General features: G+C 34.9%; 1 protein-coding gene and 1 long non-coding RNA gene across 5 annotated transcripts in view; one reads left to right on the forward strand and one right to left on the reverse strand.

Annotated features, from left to right (window-relative positions):
- LOC127874092 (interleukin-6 receptor subunit beta-like) overlaps positions 1-18875 on the reverse strand; it is a 188948-nt gene that overhangs the window by 157013 nt on the left and 13060 nt on the right. The window lies entirely within an intron of this gene.
- On the forward strand, positions 2788-6540 carry LOC127874108 (uncharacterized). Its single transcript, XR_008046626.1, has 3 exons — positions 2788-3105; positions 3761-3895; positions 6256-6540. It is a non-coding gene; the product is annotated as an uncharacterized LOC127874108 (long non-coding RNA).

Below are 18875 nucleotides of genomic sequence, written 5' to 3' on the forward strand. Positions count from 1 at the left end.
ATTGATGAACTTATAAGCTCTTGCGTAAATGACGTTGAATTGTTAATGTGTCAATAACAATGAATACAAAATTATTTGGTAATATATTGTTAAGAATCAATTTTATAAATAGGGGGTAAAATAAGAATTAATTTGTAAAATAGGGAGTAAATAAGAATTTGACCAAATTTTTATCTGGAGCTCTCAACTAATTTAACATTTTTTAAGCTTTATCATCATTCATGGCTGCTGGCAGAAGGCCTTAGGGGACCAATCCTCAGTCCTAATGAAGCTAGCAACAACCATGGAGAGTTTGAGGGTTTCCATGCTGCGGAAGTTTGGAAGACAGAGAAAAATCTTGCGGGCTTCAATGCTTCTCATCAGTAGATTTCCTCAACACTTGTGCAGCAATTGGTGTATCAGACAGTAGTATTGAGGAGTGGTTAAAAATCAACAAAGAGCTCATGACCATAGCCCATCAGCCCAACCAGGAGATGGTGGCTAAAGATACTTGAACATGTAAGGAGGCAGAGGAGAGCGCCAACAATGACAACAAGGAACGAATGGGATTACTACCTGCAATGTTGTCAAGCATAACCCTGCAAACAAAATGTCAGCCTAAGACTAATGCAAGCAAAGGAAGTTGACTCAATTTTTCAACAGCCACAGTGATTAAATGAACTACTTGTTGATGCTTTAATGTATTTATAAATTGTTTATGTTTTTTTCTGTGGTTTACCCATTGATGCCTAGTGGACTCTCCCATCCTTCTAAATTGGATCATTTACCTCAAACTAGACAATTACAAAGACACTTACACAAAAGCCTACGCCAACATTTGATAGTACTACTATTCTACGAAGAAAATTTAGCTGTTGACTCATTTATGCTAGAGAACTACATTCTTTCATAAATTGAGCAAAATGTGAACATTATTTTAAATGGAAAAAAAATTGAACTGATCATAAATTGAACAAGAGATGTGCTTGTCAGAAACACAATGCCCCCAACTGTGCCGCTTTGAAGTCATATATTTGACCTTGAAGGATGACCTTGACCTTTCACCACTTAAAATGTGCAGCTCCATGAGATACACATGCATGCCAAATAACAAGTTGCTATGTTCAATATTGCAAAAGTTATGACCAACCTTAAAGTTTTGGGACAGACAGACACACACATACAATGACAGAGACACACATACAATAACAGACAGACAGGCCAAAAACAATATACCCCAGATCATTGGATCCAGGGGCATAAAAAGTCACAAAACTATTTTGAATTATATATGTTCCTTTAGAATATATTTATTAGTGACTAGTCAAACTAATGAATTCTTATTTAAAGAGAAAATTATGTTAAGTTTTCCAATTAGCAATCAATGCACCCCTTTAATGCAAGTCAGATGCCATTTTGTAGCAATATTACTCCTTGTCCTCTGAGACTAATTATGAATTTGTTGCTTCCACATTAAGAAAACAAAAACAAGCTGTCAAACATCAGGAAGAAGCATTTAATTTTAATGTCAAATCTTTCTTTGTCTCTCCTGAAGGGACTTATTGGAACATTTAATTGGAAACAGCATGACAATTCTTTTATTGCGTTCTACATCAAGTTTAAAGGGACGGTCAACCATGACGACAAAGAAAAGAAAAGTTGTAAAATACCGTATTTTTTACAATTATTAGTTTATATTGATTTAAATATCATGACTGGTATATTACTTGAAAAAAGTTGTTAAGTTTTCATATTTTCAGTATATTTGGTAATAAATTTTACTGGGTATGTCTACCAGGTATAACTACCAGTTAACTATAAATAACGCCAGTAGATTGATCATCATCGTCATGTGGTAAACCCAGGAATGTAAATTTTAGTGAATTGTATAACTCTTATATATAACATGATCAATCTACTTGCGTTATTTATAGCAGTGTCCGACAAATCCATTGCCCGGAGCCCGGGGGCTACCGAAATTTTTCATCGGGCTACTGAAATTTTCCAGCCGACGCCCGCCGGGCTACTATAAATTTATAAGAGTGGTAGCCCGGTTTATTGACAGACATACGTAGAATAAACACGCTGACCATGTGTTTGTACACTGTGTATTGCTTATAATCCAATAACAAAGTGCAATCAATTATCTAATCAGTAACCGATCACTTGCGGTAATGTCGTAAACAGTAACAGTGTATTTTAATCATCCAATCAGAATCAACATTTGTCGTCTGCTAATAATATAATGAGAGCCGGTTGGATAGTTGGCGCACATGATGCAACATCATTTCGCAGTTTTGAATTCTTTGTTAACCGCAACAATGAGTAATGGCGACAGCGTTTTTGATGTCGTTAAATATCAAAGGACGCAGAACATTAAATAAATCAAAACAATAGCGGATTCAAAACGGTAACGAAACCGAAAATGAATATTAATAACAACGGTGTGAACGCGGTTAACACCTGCTAATTGGTTTGCATAGTCAATTAATAATTGGATTAATCGACTGTTAATCAATAATCCCATATATGCCCGATATATATTTTTAAAACCAAATAATGGGTGGGTAATATAGACAATAAGAGTCATAAACACAAACATTTGAAATTTTCTAAAGTGTCAAATAAATTTCGGCATATGGTTCTATTCTAATCCTAATGTCTTTAGTGGTGTGTAACCACAGGTGCAAAAAACCTCCGGAAGAAAACTTCAATTTCTAAATTACTGGAGCACCAAAGAAGAACTTTACTTCAATATTTCGATAAAACTAGCATAACGGAGTACTTTACCAATCATCGACTCTATTATTTGATGGTTTTAATAGACTTTTGACATTTTTTATCGTGAATCCGGATCACCAGACGCTTGAAAAAAAGCCGCTCATTACCACGTAGTTCAGGCGCTCATTAAAAACTCAATTTGTCAAGCGTCTAAAGGCACAGAACAACAGTGACCTTGACACAAAACCTAAACACGGAAGTATGGAGAAAATAACGACCGTTTTGAAGATTTTGGCTCTCCTACTGGTATTTGGCAGTCCTCCTGTTCATGATGAAGACAAATTTATCCAAAATGAACCTCGAGTGAACCACTGTAACAAGGAACTGAGGATATTCGTTGGAGAAGTTAGTGAAAACCAATCAATACACCCAACAAATATTTATTTCAAAATTGGTAACATTTATATATGTACATCCAACAGCTTGTTTCAATTTTATTACCATCTCACGCATACACGCAGAGTGAAATCAAAACCAATGCCTATAAAATACTGGCTATCTATTTACTTAATACTTTTGTCCGGAGACATAGCGACGAACCCTGGGCCGGCACGGCAACCATGTGGCAATAACACATGTCCGAAGGCTATCGCTTGGAACAGTAAAGCTGTACTCTGCGAAGCATGTTATTTCTGGTGGCACATTAAATGTGCAAGCATAACTCCCAAGGAATATGTGGAACTTTCAAACAACACCAACCCATGGATTTGCCCTCATTGTGACAAGTTCCACTTCTCAGACAGCTTCTTCGAACAATCCTATTTATCAGTAGATGACTCTTTCGATTCCACAAACTGTGATGAAAACATTGACAATTTCAAACCTCTGACGACAATGAAAAAACAACACCCAAAGCGCTTTACATGCGGTTATCTAAATATAAACAGTCTCAGAAATAAGTTTTATAGTATACAAGAAATTTTACATGAAGGTCTAGTTGATATTCTATTTATAGCTGAAACTAAAATTGATAACTCTTTTCCTGATTCTCAATTTTCAGTTGACAAGTACCATATGTGGAGAGCTGATAGAGATGTAAATGGTGGAGGTCTCATAGCATACCTAAGGTCAGATATTGCTGGCGAAAGGAAACCCCAGTTAGAATTTGGATGAAATCGAATCCATCTTTGTAGAGGTAAATTTTGATAAATGTAAATGGCTGATACTTGGTACATATAAACCACCATCTATGTCAAATCAGAAGTTTCAAGAAAACTTTGATTATACCCTTGACAAAGCTTTCTGCAAATATGAAAATATATTGGTCATTGGCGACCTCAATTTTAATATGCTTATAGATGAGAAATGTCAAACATTAAAAAACTCATGTGATATTTTTGACTTAGTAAATATTGTGTCGGAACCAACCTGTTTCTCAAATAAAGCCAACCCAACACTTCTTGATGTAGTATTAACCAATAATAATAATTTTTTGGGTAATATTTGTAATTTTGACTGCGGGTTGAGTGATTGCCACAATTTCATTGGTGTCCAATTTAAACAGGAAACTCAAAAGTCAAAAAATAGATTTAGCTTATACAGAAGTTTTAAAAGTTTTAATGTTGATGATTTTAATTCAGACCTAAATGACAACCTTTTAAACCTAAACACAAGTCATAATGATGTAAATAAAATGTACGATGATTTTAATGAAATCTTTGTAGAAACTGCAAACAAACATGCCCCTATAAAAAAGAAAAGAATATTACAAAAACCAGTTCCTTTTATGAACAAAACACTTAAAAATGCAATTTATAAGAAAAGAATGCTCTTGAATAAATACAAGAAAAATAAAACGTCTCAAAACTGGGAAAACTTTAGAAAGCAAAGAAATTTGGTAACTAGTATTAGGAGGAAATCAATGGACAAGTATTTTATTGACCGCTGTGTTGGGGGATGCAAATCTGCTGATTTTTGGCCAACAGTGAAACCATTTTTGACAAATAAAGGTAATTCCACCAAAAAGGACACTGCACTATGTGAACATAATAAAATTATTACTGATCAACAGGAAGTATGTAACATATTCAATGATTTTTTTGTTAATGTGGCTCAAAATATTGGAAATAACTCAGTATCAGTAGATGAAAACCATCCCAGCATAGTCTCAATTAAATCAACAAACACTATTGAATCTAAATTAAGTTTTCAACCCGTACAGGATTCTTTTGTCAAGAAACAAATTGATAATTTGAATTGTAAAAAAGCCACTGGTGCTGATGGTATATCACCAAAATTACTTAAACTCTCAAAAGATACTATATCAACAAGTATTACATCCCTAATTAATAAATCCTTTGAAAACTCAGTATTTCCAGATAAATTAAAAATAGCTCAAGTAACACCTTTACACAAGAAAAATAGTACACTTGAAAAACGAAACTATCGCCCGGTCAGCATCCTTCCCACAATATCAAAAATCTTTGAAAGGGCTATAAATACTCAACTAACTAAATTTTTTGACCAGCATTTCAATACTTATCTATCTGCATTTAGACCTGGATATGGCTGCCAGACAACTTTACTGAAAATAATCGAAGACTGGAAAAGGGCTTTAGATGAAAACAAATATGTTGCCTCAGTTTTAATGGACCTGTCCAAAGCGTTCTACTGTCTGCCTCATGATCTCCTCTCCCTAAAACTAAAGTATTATGGTGTATCTGAAAAATCTTTACAATTAATCATTAGTTACTTGAGTGAAAGAAAACAATGTATTAAAATAGGTCAATTTAAAAGTGACTTTCAAGAAATTTATAAAGGTGTACCCCAAGGCTCAATATTAGGTCCCGTCCTTTTTAATATATTCATCAATGACATTTTTCATTTTGTTCAAGAGAGTAATCTGTACAATTATGCTGATGATAATACCTTATCTTTTGCACATCATAATCTAGATATAGTTAAATCTACCTTAGAAAATGACAGTTTATCCTTAATAAAATGGTTCTCAGACAATAAAATGCAAGCTAATCCTGATAAATTTCAGGCAATCGCAATAGGGTCTAAAACTCACAAAGCTAATATCTCTTTTGACTTGTCAGGAAACAAAATAAACTGTGAGGATGAGGTTCTCTTACTAGGGGTTACATTAGATTTTAAATTAAATTTTGACAAACACATTTCCAACTTATGTAAAAAGGCATCCAGACAATTAAATGTTCTAAAGCATATAGGTAGGAATCTTTGTAAACTTGGCAAACTTAATATATATTACTCATTCATTCTCTCAAACTTCAATTTCTGCCCATTAACATGGCATTTCTGTGGAGAAATAAAAACTCAAAAAATAGAAAACATACAGAAAAGAGCTCTAAGGTTTATTTATAATGACTATAAGTCTGATTATGAAGGGTTGCTTAGCAAATCAAAACTGCCAAGCTTAAAAATAAGAAGACTAAGACAAATGGCTATTGAAACCTACAAGATAATTAATAAACAGACACCAACATATCTTCATGATCTTATTAAAATTAAAAATAACTCTTACTCTTTTAGGTACACTAATACAGCTGAAATCCCACGGGTAAGAAGTACCAGTTATGGTCTTAAGTCTTTCCGTTCCGCAGCCCCCAGGCTCTGGAACTCGTTACCCTAGCACTTCAGGGATATGTGACGGGACTTAACCAGTTCCGAAGTCTGATAGGCTCGTGGGACGGAGAGGATTGCAGATGTTCTTGCTGTTGTACCTAGTATGGCTTGTATTATATGTTCTTGTTATTTGCTTTTGCCAGTTTAACCCTCAGTTGCTATTTTCAGCAAGTTATATTATTTTGTGCATGAATTTTTGTATGTTACATATTAATGGCAGTTGCCCAGTGTACTTTCTTTTCATCAGATTTTCAGTTGCTATTTTCAGCATGTTATATTATGTTGTGCATGAAATTTTTGTTTGTTACATATTAATGGCAGTTGCCAAGTGTACTTTCTTTTCATCAGATTTTGAATAAAGCTTTATGTACCATTTGAAATAACTCATTATGCTTGTGTTTTTGTGAAGTAGCTGCTGAACATTTCTTTCAAATCTGATTTGGGGGATAATTGTTTTCTTTTTATCTATCACACTTTAGTGTCCATATCCATTGTCAGACTTTTACCTTATTTATTTTTTATTTTTTTATTTTTTTTTCTTATAGCTGCTCTTAGACCAAGGTCAAGATCATCAACTACAGCACAATTTTTATTCTTATAAGTTATATTTAATTTATTTTTAATAATGCTATGATCTTAACTGTCTAAATATTATAATTGTATATCACATGCCATAGTTCTTTCGTTTTTAACATGTTAAAATAATCAAGTTTATTGTATTCAGGTTAATATATTTATTTATTTATTATAATTGATCTCAACTCAAGGACGATACTGTTTGTTTATATAATGTAAATTTCATGTAATGCTCAACTGTATATTTGTTATATGTATGTTGTTATATTATGTCGGTCAATAGCGATACATCGCTAATGTTATACTTGTTATGTACAAACCGACTTGAAATAAAATTTGTATTTGTATTTTGTATTTTTTTAAAGATATGATGAAATAAGCTCCCAATCAGGACCGTTGTATTGCAACATGTGTAAATCACCTGCCACGGTTTGCACGCGTTGTGTACAGCTATTTAAGGTTACAAAATTCTACATTTAATAAATGAATTTCTTTGTCCAGATAAAAAGCGCGCGAAAATTGGCGTGGGTGTATTTATTTGTAAATAAAAATTTCGTAGCGGGTACAACATTGAGATCATTTAATTTCCATTAAAAGTTTCGTTGTGAATTTCAACTAAAGTACCGGGGTATCTCGCGAATTATTTGGCATTGACATTTCCTCTTAATAAAATATAATGTAAACACGCTGTATCGTTACCGTTACGCTGTATCAGTTCCTTCATTATTGAAACAATTATTGTATTGTATACTGACTGCACACAAGTGTCGTAACATACGAATGCAATACGTAAATTCGGACAGTACTTAAAGTCGGACACAAGTAAATAAATGATTTAATACTCTTGATTTCTTGAAACTTGGTATTTGTTGTTAAAAAGGGCAATTGCATTGATTAACACCATACGAAACTCTTCGTAAACTCTGTGTTTACGTTTCCGACCTAACGTTTTGTCCGAATTTAAGTACACATACAAGTACACATACATGTAATATCTACATGTAGTATATGATTTTCTTTGGTACATTTACATTCAAGTACACGATGCCTGTACTGTAACATTAATTTACGATATTGACTGTGTACATCAGACTACTTGCTGTTTTATGTATATGTATGTATCAGGGACCTATACAAACATATATTGTTTGTATAGGTCCCTGTATGTATACATATTATGTATATGTAAATGAAGAAATAAAATAAAAATGAAAACCTGCCTCTTATCATTTTGTAGGAAAATTTTATGGGCTACCAAATATTTTTATTGGTAGCCCAGTGGGCTACCTGAAAAATAAGAAATTTGTCGGACACTGTTATAGTGTGTATATTGTAATGTCACCTATTTTCGCAATGTACTTTTTATTTCACATCGCGAAATTTTATTACCAAATATACTGAAAATATGAATTTTGTTCAAGTAATATAATATACCAGTCGTGATATTTTAATCAATATAAACTAATAATTGTAAGAAAATAAGGTATTTTAGAACTTTTTTCATCATTCGTGGTTGACAGTCCCTTTAAAGCACCTACTTCATCGATTCACTGACAAAAATAAAGTGAAATATGTTTATGAAGCTTATTCAGTACTTTTAAAATATTATTGCATTGTTTCCTGTTTTGTAAATTACACAAAAATCTAAAAGCTTTAGTTTAAATTATTAAAATATGACGGACTATTGATGTCCCTCTGTGAAAATAATTGTCTTCAAATACTTTGAATGCATTAATATTTTCATCATGAAATGTCATGTTAGACAAAAAGACAAATGTGTGGGCACTCAAATTTATAAAGAAAAGCAAGAAATGAATGTATATGATGGCTCTCTGTTTGTCACCCATAATGGTCAAAAAGGATGTCGCCCATTCATCGACCGGTCCATTTATAAGCAAGAAACACCTGTTATGAAAACATTGCATGGCATTGTTTGAGTTTAGGACAACACAGTGTCAATTACACAGTGAGCCTCAAAAAAACAGGTTTGAAAATACACACATGTTCAAAACAACAAAGCTGGTAAGCAGTAATTAGTGGAATCATTTGCAATGATTAACACAAGAGAACCATGGGCCCTACGATGCTTACCTGTTGAACAAAGGACTACAGTCCAACCCCTCTTAAGCAGCCAGTCAAGGGAAACGGCCAAATTGGCTGCTTAAGCGGGGTGGCCTTTTAAGAGGGGGTTGGGTCATAGGGAGTCTAGAGTTGATGGCCAACTGTTCAATTTTTGTATAAACAAAATGGTAAATATGTGTACATGTACTTAACAATGTATAGACTTAAAATAATTTTATTTCTTCCTTTCTAAAGTCAGCTATAAAACAACATTTTCATTCAAAAAAATATTCCATTCATCTTTCTAATCATCATCAATATCATCCTCATCAGAATCAAGTCAATGAAAAAGAATCATTCTCATGATTCGTTGTTTACAGAATGCGCGTTGTATGGCACCAATGCACTTAAGATGGGAACAGTTGTGAATCAGTTATGCGTGAATAACTCCCGTGTCACTATCAATCGATGATTTAATTGGTTAATTGCAGTTTTATGTCTTTGTAATACCTACCGCACGAATTGGTCCCGACAGTGATCTCCTCCACGATAAAATCGTGGCCAGTTACTTAAGAGACTGATAAAAGCAACCAGGTGTAATCCTACTGTTAATCGTGCTTTTCATGCATAATATTATAAAAACATTTATTTCACCGCGTAAATGGTTTTATCAAAATTAATATTGAAATCATTGTAAAGATAAAACAAATATAAATGTTTTGTTAAATTCCCAAATGAGAATCATAATTTGTAATCCAAAACACACTCCCGATTGATTTATGTTAAAGAGACGTTTACAAATCCTAGCATCAAAAAGGTCCTCATGTATTTCCTTTGTCCGGACAAAAGCGTGCGAAAATTATGCACCAATGTACAATGTCATGTCATACCCATGCAAGCGTGTATTGATTTTTGGATAAAAACTTTGTAGCACAGAGAACACGTAGAGCAGTTTATTTCGGTTAAAAGTTGCGTTGTTCTTTTAAACTTTTAATAAGCCGATAATTGTCCTTAATGTGTGCTTGAAATAGTATGATTCAACAGCTACAAATAATCAATTATAAATTAAGAATCTCTTTTCCAGTACTAATAGATGATATTCAAATGTGCGGAAACAAAAAGATCAAACGGTTGAATATTGCTTTAACCCGATAACCCGATAATCTGCCGCTAATTAATTGCAATTTTGCAAACTGGCTGTCAAAATGTTTATCACACATCACGCTTCAGTACTGCAGAGCATAAACTGCAGACCGGAAGTACGTATCGATTTTTTCGCCGTTGCGTCGGTGTAATTTTGCCAGTGTACATGACTGACTTACTCGCGCGTGACCACTCATATGGGGGGAATTTAACACTTGGGATGCAAAATTGCTGGCCGCTGGCCGGAGAAACGGGGTTTCCGCTAAAGATGGATGCATTATATAGTGTTTATCGACAGTCGCGGCACAGACCGGCCGCCTACACGGGGCTACCGGCGATGAGGGGTGACGGGAAGTAGGGGTTGGACTGTATTCTGAGCAGGTGAACTTCAGGAGAGTAAAAGTAGTCTATAAAATTTAAGTATTATAATTATTATGAATGAAATGCACAATTTCCACCAGGATAACATCAAGGTTTTCATCATAAGTCTCCCAAGTATCTGTCCACTATTTTATTGTTGAGGAGTACACATTACGGACCGATAAGTGGGCTTGGACGGTATAACAAAGACACTGACATTTATATAATAATAGCGATTGATATTGACACGTCGTTATTCAGGCATGACTAATTCACAACCGCGCAAATCTTTGCTGCCTTGGGGCCATACTCAGATACAGTAGGCTTAGAAGTTTGGTCCAGGGGCAATTAAGATGTTATCAATAAGGGCAAGTGGCAGCTTTTTCCTTTGAAAAGGGCAGAGTGGCACTTGAGAAAGGCGGCGTGGTGCAGCGCCACGCAAAAAGGGCTTAGGAAAAACACTATATCAATAGAAGAAATGTTCTGACCAAGTCTCATGAAGATTGGCAGGGCTTGCGCCGTCGTTTGCCATTTGAGCCATCAGCGAAAAATATTGAGAATTTTGTTGAAAACATCCGCCATTTTAACCAGGACTGGTTTCCTTTATTTGTCTTTTTGTTTCAATGAAAGTGTTCGCAATTCGAAAGTAAACAAAACCTGGTCTGTACCTGATTATGAGACATCGCTTGCCCTTATTGTTATTGAAGTGCACATGGTAGCTGGCCAAGCAACATTGAGCTCGTTTATACATGGGTGAATCTATCAGGTAATATTGGGTCATTCATGTGCAGACACTGTACACTTTGAGAATACTTTGATATTGTTGTCTGCCTACCAATTGTATAATATAGCAGCGGGTGGCAAAAGTCGGATTCAAAGATAAACATGAATAGAAGCGTAACAAATAAATAAACTAGAGCTTTGTCACAGACGTGACGAATACCCCCACATGCCGAATTTTGACACAGAATTATTGCATGTTGTCTTCACAAAAAACAGCGGACACCATGCTCAATGTTTAAAACGCACTAAGTGACCCTGTGACCTAGTTTTTGACACAGCATGGTCCATCTTTGAGTTTGACCAACACATCATCTAGATACAACTTCTGACCAAGTGTGGTGAAGATCAGATGAAAACTACTTGAAGTAGAGAGCGGACACCATGCTCAATGTTTAAAACACACTAAGTGACCCCGTGACCTAGTTTTTTACCTGCCATATTCGAGCTTGACCTGGACATAATCTAGATATAACATCTGACCAAGTTTAGTGAAGATCAGATGAAAACAACTTGTGATAGAGAGCGGACACTTACAATACAGACCGACAGACAGACTGACCAACAGGCAGACAGACAGACATTAAGCTCACTCCAATATATAGGACCCTAAATTTTGTTATTGGGCGTATAATTATTTCTAAGCTGATCACTTTATACCTTTCTTCTGACTATCGATCAGAAGTATGATAATTAAATAATTAGTTAAATGTCGATGATGTTAAACCTTCCTGCCGATTATCGATTGAAATTAAAAAATTATAATTAAATTTTTGTTTCTTACTCACAAACTATGCTTTTGTTAAGCAATATGTCAACCAAATTGTATATTAATTACATATTTGCTAGGTTACTGGTTTTCATTTTCTGCAAGTAATATGCACTTTTTTATGTGCATAAGACGTACAATTTTTTGGACTGTCATTTTCAGACACAGTATTTTTCGTTGATTATAATTCATGTTCAAAGTTCTTTATAGAAAAATAGAATAAAGAATACATAATTATGTGGTCATACAGGCGGTGTGGTTTATATTATTTTTTAATTGTATTCAATATAAATTGCATTTGGAAAAACTATAAAAAAAGTACAGTGATATTTTTTGCTTTTATTTGTTACAGCCTGTGTCATTTGGATTGGGAAAATTAGCGCGATAAACCATGAAATTGGGAAAAATAGCGTGATAAACCATGAAATTGGGAAACATTAAGCGTTAAAAATATGATTATACGTAACAGAATTAAAATTGTTTTTAAGTGCATATTTGACATCAATTTTATATTATTATAAAGTGCTGCTGTAATGTCTTCTTACAATGAAGACAATATTACGTTAATATCCTTCCCCATGCATATTAAACTTGCAATAATCTATAGATTCTTATATACACCAATTGATCATAACCCATTTAAGAGTATAAATTTAATTCAGTATTTTTTTAATTATACTTCATATGGGAAAAACATAAACAAATATAAACAAACACGCTTTAGTGTTCAAGGTTGTGTTAATCCTGTATTAAATGGAGTTTAAATAATATATTTAATTTGTTTACCTTTTCAATATCTTGCACTTGACAACCTGAGTTCAATGCTATTTCAGTAAACTGTACAGCATGACAAACATAATAAAGCAGAATATGCATATGAATCTGAGTATACACAGATCAACTAACATATAAATCAAATCATGTTTGTCTCTTTCCATTTTTGAACGATACTTATCGTAAATGCTTTAACTTTGTGAATAGACTGAACTCCAATTTTCCAACAGCAACACTCGTTTCCATGACGCACATTCACTTTGCAGATTTCTAATAAATATATTTTAATCTCAAACGTAGTATTTTGCAATAATTGACACACCCATTAAATAATTCACTTATAACCATATGATAACCGTTGTTAATTCGAATGTTATTTATCATTTTCGCCTTTAATTGAAATTTCTCGTCTGCTTGCCGCCATCGTGGACGTGTGTAAAAGCAGGCGTGCTCAATCCGGATACATCGACTATCGTCGGTATTCTCCGCAATATAGAGAGAGATGAGTGGCAATGTAATCATATATATTCGGCTCCATTTGCAAACCAATACGTAAGTCAGTTGTCGTTCGGCGATGACTCGACAAGCTTGATCGGCACTGGTTCTAGGACATCTTAAATGACATTGTAATCTAATTGGGTTTATTGGGAAAATTTGGTCCTCATTTGGGAAATTTTGATAAGATTTTTGGAAAAAAACGTCGATTTTTGCAATTGGGAAGCAGCCGAATATCGGCGGTAATTTAGGGCAAATAAAATCACTGAAGTTAACTTAGTGAGGGCTCCCTTGGGTTCCTGTGGCCCACGACCCCCAGCCTAATTTTCCAGATTTGAAATTTGGGACAATTGAAACCGCTGTAAAATAAACATGTATAAAATAAAAAAAATTGTACTTTGACAAATTCCATAATCATTATTTACTATTTTGGAAACTGTATGTCATATTAAGACATGGTTTACCCTTGTTGTCATTAAAAGAAATAAAAACAAGAGCTGTCAGAAGACAGGGCGCTCGACTTTTCGAGTGCTTGACAGTAAACGTAAGCCATCATGGGGAAATTGTTCATATTCAATAAGGTGTAATATAGTCATATTCTAACTGGAAGTGGACCATAATTGAAACATATTGATCGCTAATGTTTTAAAGAAGTAATACATTATAGTCGATTCTGAGTTCAGGTATATTTTCCACAATCTATTGACAGAGCTCCAGATAAGGGTCGTATTTTCGTAATTACGAATAATTTTCAAGTGCGTTACGTATTTATTTTTAAATCTTGTCGTACCATTAAGGATTACAAAATCAAGTTACGAATATTATTTTTACATCGGTTCGTATCGAGTTTTATTGAGTTCTTTTCGCGTATTAAAGATCTTTGCGGTGCTTATATAGAATGGTTATCGGGTTTGTGTAACAATGCGCATTTTTTCCAATAAAAGCGGCGTATGCAGTCTATCTGTCAAAAAACAATGGCGGCGCCCAAAGAGCGTCCTAAAAAACTGCAAAGCGTCCAAAAACACGCTTTTAACATATTGTACGCAAAGTGAGCCGAAGTTAAATGTTTAGAAAGACATTATAGAAAAGATCTTATACGATGTTGTATGTTCAGTTGCCGACACAGTCGGAAAAGCTTAACAAAAACGCGACACGACGGGTCCAAACTTAAACACACAAAAAAACATTGAACGAGTGGAAGGGACAAGTCCCGTGGCTAATCGTTGAAAAGATTGAAGGGGAGACCCGTTTTAATTGTAAAATATGTAAAAATTCATCTAAGGCATGGAATCTAAGCACAGTTTGGGTATATGAAGGTATTTGAAAAATAAAATTGTATAATACTGAAAAGACACTGTTGAACTCGTATAAATAAAGTTGCTAGTATGTTTATTTTGATTTTTTTTTGCATGAAAATAACCATTATTATTTATTTTTAGGTCATTAAGAAAAAATAAGAATTATTTTCCAAAACTTAGTAGTAACGTTAAAAATAAAATTTCAGAGTTAAGAATTCTTTTTGAAAATCTTGTAGTAATTTAAGAATTTCACAAAACCTTATCTGGAGCTCTGATTGAACATAAAACAAACATATAAGATTATATTTCAAGTTTGATAGCAAAAGCTTGAGTGGGATGGTTTGACGGTCTTTCAAAAATAAAATAATAACAAGAGATGTGTTTGTTAGAAACACAATGCCCCCTATTGCGCCGCTTTAAAGCCATATATTTGACCTTTGACCTTGAAGGATGACCTTGACCTTTCACCACTCAAAATGTGCAGCTCCACAAGGTACACATGCATGCCGAATATCAAGTTGCCATTTTCAATATTTTAAAAATTTGACCTTTGACCTTGAGTTTTGACCTTGAAGGATGAACTTGACCTTGACCTTTCACCACTCAAAATGTGCAGCTCCATGAGCAGGCTTTCAACTGCCTCTCCACAAAAACTATGGCAAAAGTAGGGCAAGATTTTAGCAAAAAGTAGGGCAAAGTAGGGATTTTTACTGTTAAAAAGTAGGGCTAAATAAGACAAGGGACAAAATTGTCACAAAACCAGGTTTTCATTGTGAAAAAAAAATCTGATAAAGGGAGAAAACTCAAACTGAACTTTTGAAATGACCAAAAAAAATTAACCCCCTTTGTAATTTTTTTTTTTTTTAAATCTATTTTTAGTCGTGGCGACCTTGACATTGGAGATATTGACGTGATTCTTTCGTGGGACACACCGTCCCATGATGGTGAACAAATGTGCCAAATGATTTTAAAATCTCACAATGAATGACATAGTTATGGCCAGGACAAGCTCATTTATGGCCATTTTTGACCTTTGAACTCAAAGTGTGACCTTGACCTTGGAGATATCGACGTAATTATTTCGCGCGACACACCGTCCAATGATGGTGAACAAATGTGCCAAATGATTTTAAAATCTGACGATGAACGACATAGTTATGGCTCGGACAAGCTCATTTATGGCCATTTTTGACCTTTGAACTCAAAGTGTGACCTTGACCTTGGAGATATCGACGTAATTATTTCGCGCGACACACCGTCCAATGATGGTGAACAATTGTGCCAAATGATTTTAAAATCTGACAATGAACGACATAGTTATGGCCCGGACAAGCTTATTCCGCCAGCCCGCCAGCCAGCCAGCCAGCCAGCCCGCCCGCATTCGCCAATCTAATAACCAGTTTTTTCCTTCGGAAAACCTGGTTAAACATTATTACCATTTTTCAGCTGGAATTACCATTAAATTGATACATATCCTAGCCCATCTGATGCTGTGAGAATGCCTTGTTCTGCCCATCCTTGAAATACAGGCACCTGAAATTTGTATTTCTCATTTAACATCAATTTACACAATGGAATACATTCATGAACATGACATTCAAAACATACACTGATAATCTTATTAAAGCAAAGTACAAAAGCTCTAAGTATTACCCCTTTCCTCCATGAATATGTACCAAACTTCACCCACTATGAATATATAAGTATTCTTGCACTAGTACTAAAACAAAGAATTTTCTCACCACAGGCAATAATGAACAAGAGTGCCAAACTGTCACAAGATACGCCCGTTCGAAGGTTTTGGACACCATGCTCAATGCTTGAAAGTGTCCTCAAGACCTAGTTATTGACCCGGCATGACCCATATTTGAACTTGACCTAGATATCACTTAGATGTAACATCTGACTAAATTTGGTGAAGATCAGATGAAAACTACTTCAATTAAAGAGCGGACAACATGCTTAATGCTTGAAATGCACTATGTGACCTCGTTTTTGACCCGGCATGACCCATGTTCGAACTTGACCTACATATCATCTAGACACAACTTCTGACCAAATTAGGTGAAGATCAGATGAAAACTACTTCAATTAGAGAGCGGACACCATGCTAAATGCTTGAAATGCACTAAGTAACCTCGTGACCTAGTTTTTGACCCGGCATGACCCATATTTGAACTTGACCTACATATCATCTAGACACAACTTCTGACCAAATTTGGTGAAGATCGGATGAATACAATTTGAATTAGAGTCCGGACAAAGTGGCGCCGTTGAAAATGCACTAATTGACCCTATGACCTAGTTTTTGACCCGGCATGACCCATATTCGAACTTGGCCTATATATCAACTAGATGCAACTGCTGACCAAGTTTGGTGAAGATCGGATGAATACAATTTGAAATAGAGTCCGGACAAAGTGGCCCCTTTGAAAATGCACTTATTGACCCTATGACCTAGTTTTTGACCCGGCATGACCCATATTCGAACTTGGCCTAGATATCAACTAGATGCAACTGCTGACCAAGTTTGGTGAAGATCGGATGAATACAATTTGAAATAGAGTCCGGACAAAGTGGCCCCTTTGAAAATGCACTTATTGACCCTATGACCTAGTTTTTGACCCGGCATGACCCATATTCGAACTTGGCCTAGATATCAACTAGATGCAACTGCTGACCAAGTTTGGTGAAGATCGGATGAATACAATTTGAATTAGAGTCCGGACAAAGTGATGCCTTCCGCCCGCCGCCCGCCGCCCGCCGCCCGCCCGCCGCCAAGGGGTTTCACATAATACGTCCCGTATTTTATACGGGCGTATAAAAATTATATTTTTATTATAAGTGTACAAGCAAACAGAGACCAAGGTCTATTCCGTAAGGTGTTAAAATGAGTATACATGGAGTAAAGGGATAAGCAAAATTAGTCTCAAACCATACAGGGTTGTCATTATGATTGCAAAGGATTATGTGGAATAGTAACTGATTAGGCCGGGGATCAAGGGGGCCGCCTAGGCCCCCTTGTGGGTCCAGGGCAAGGTCCTGGTAGGGGGGCCAGGGGGTTTAAGCCCCCCGACCTTAAACGAATTATAGACATTTTGAGGGACAAAATACTGCTATTCTCAGAGCACAAAAAGTTTAAATGAGGTCAAAAAGAAGATTTTTTAAAAAGATTTTCACATTTTAAGTATCTTGTACCATGTGAAAAACATATTATATATAGATAGATCTTTGCATTTTCCATTTCTATCCATTACCCAATAATCCATTATTATTACGATTTCTTTTTTCAAAACCAAAATACGGCCAATATTGACAATGAATGTGTTGAAGAATTTAGTAAGCACAAATGTCCGCCATTTAACGCAAATGCATATACAAATTGAATGATTAAGAATGGTTACAAGTAATTTTTATGTTAGTGAAACTGACTAGGTATAGTATTAAAATGGACATTGTATGGATCTAAGTTGTTAGTATGTCACTGCTGCAACAAAGTATTGACACAAAGCAAATCAAGGCTGGTCAAAGCAGTTGGTCAATGCAGTGTCTTATATCAAACTACAAATACCATGGTGCTAATCAAATTCTAATTAATTTATTAATTTTAAAGTAGATGCGTGTCCATAGGACACAGATGCCCCCACAATTTGGCTCAGTCACAAAGATTCCTATCGTTTGCTAAATCAGGAGCCATAACCAGGTTTTTTTTCCACTTTTTGGGAAGATAGCCCATGGCTTTGGAATTGGGAATTTTATCGGCATTTTCATGAAATTGGGAAAATAAATTCATTAGCCTTTTTATTCCAAATGATAAGTCCACTGATAAGGGAAATACTAAATTTGCTATAACTCTTTATAATCATTCGAATTAAAAGAACAAAATCATGTAATACTTTGTTAGATGTAATTAAATTAAAATTGAGTTAAAATACGCATTCGACTCTTTCTAAAAAAAAAAAAAGAATCTTTTTTTGGAAATCGGGAATTTTTTGCCACATTTTGGGATGAAATGTATACTTTTTGGGATTGGGAACATAGCCGAATTTCGGCTATAAAATCGGGCCAAAAAAACCCCTGCATAACTCCATAGATATCTGATACACTTGCATCAAAATACTCAGATATACAAGTTCACATGCTGACAACTATTCGCAGAAAGATGGCTCTAGCAGTTATACTTTTGAGTTCTGCGCGACACAAACTTTGGGCTATGGACAGCCAGATGGATGGACAGACAAACAATGGCAAATCACCCCCTCCCTTTTTTG

Source organism: Dreissena polymorpha, chromosome 3, assembly GCF_020536995.1.
Source record: "Dreissena polymorpha isolate Duluth1 chromosome 3, UMN_Dpol_1.0, whole genome shotgun sequence".
Taxonomy (NCBI): domain Eukaryota; kingdom Metazoa; phylum Mollusca; class Bivalvia; order Myida; family Dreissenidae; genus Dreissena; species Dreissena polymorpha.